Here is a 1,623-nt window from a genome sequence, read left to right on the forward strand (position 1 = left end):
ATACACAGGGCCCAGCCGGTAGCATGCACAGTGCACATGTCCTATTGGATTACAGGGCAGAGTGCACTCACACGGTCTGCTTGTCAGAGACCCAGCTGTGCCTCTGCAAAGAGGGGAAAACGAGAGCGGGCAGGAACGAAGGCAACACGAGCAGCACAGGACAGCCCCAACCCAGTCAGAAGGCAGGATTCGGGGTGCCACCAGAAAGACAGAGGCAGCAGGCAAATACACCTCGGCAGGCACGCTGGGAGGGTAAGCGGGACCTCACTCCTCAAACAAAACACATGGGAACGTGTTTGATATCGCTCAAAAACGTGAAAATAGCTTATCACCTAGGAGCTCACTGTATTGACAAATGGAACAGACGACAGCCAGATCCCAGCTTGGATATTCAAACACAAAGCAATACAGCAAAGATCAATGCAATGTAGTCTCTAATGGAGAAAATGCTTCTATCTGCATCAGCTTCAGAAGCTGACAAACTTCCCCCAGTCCTTTTGATCATGACCCAAAAGAAAAAGTCTCTTGGCAAGTCCATACTGGACTTCGTGCTTTTTTCTCCCCAGACAACTCATATTCTGCAGTCGTCAGAAAAAGATGACTCAAATGCGATCACAGGTGAAGGAGAGAGGAGTTAACAGAGAAACAGAGAGAACAGCAGAACAAGCATCTCTTTCAGAGGGCAGCAGTTTATCACCTAGGACAGGCTTTCCACGGGGTTTATCATTGTTTTCTTTGTCTAGAATTAAGGTCATTAAAGAAGATGTTTCCACTCTGAATTAGCAATGAGTTCCCACTTAATTTACAGTGCCTCAGTGCTCCCGCGCGATTCAGCTCCAGGGACCTCGGTGAGAGCCCCCTCCCATGGATTACGTGCTCCCTAACGGGCTTCCTCCCACCTCACATCCAGGTGCCCACCTCCTGTCTTACCCCACACCGTCCCCTCTCCCCAAATCTTCTCCGAGAGCACTCCCCGCCTGCTCAGATCATCTCTCGGAGATCACAGCTCTGAAAACCGCTACAGAAGTCGCTGTAAGTAGCTCTGTTCCAGAGTCTCCTCGGCCGTTTCCGTGTGTCGGACAGTCGGCACACCCCCAGCACACGCCACGCACCGGCGCCTGCGGAGCTGTAAATACCGGTTCCAGAGCCAGCGAGGGCAGACAGCCCCTCCGGCAGCGCGGGGCTGCCACTGCGCCCTGCTAAACCCCTCGGCCCCGCAAGCGCAGACGGCGGCCTCACCGCCTGCCCCAGCCGAGCGGGACTGCGGCAGCGGGCCCGTCCTCACCCTCCTCCCCCCGGGGCCCCCGTCTCCCTCACTGGGGCTTTTTGACAGAGCGGCCTGGGGTCACCCCAGCCCAGGCGGACAGAAGCAGCGCAGCGAAAGGGGTTGAAGCCACAGGAACAAACCTGCCGCAGACCGAGCGGGGCCCGGGGCCCGCCGCCCCCTCAGCCGCGAGCCGCGCGCGCCTCCGCGCGGAGGGTGCGGGAAAACGGCGGGCGAGCCGCCCCTTCGGACCCGGCGAGGCGGGAGGCGGGAAGCAGCGCGCATGCGTAGACTCCGCAGCTGGTTCCTAAAGGGCAGCGGGACCACGCTGGCGCTTGGGGCCGGGAAGTCCTTCCTCT

This window comes from Chlamydotis macqueenii, chromosome 17 (genome assembly GCF_036417535.1).
Source record: "Chlamydotis macqueenii isolate bChlMac1 chromosome 17, bChlMac1.mat, whole genome shotgun sequence".
Taxonomy (NCBI): Eukaryota; Metazoa; Chordata; class Aves; order Otidiformes; family Otididae; genus Chlamydotis; species Chlamydotis macqueenii.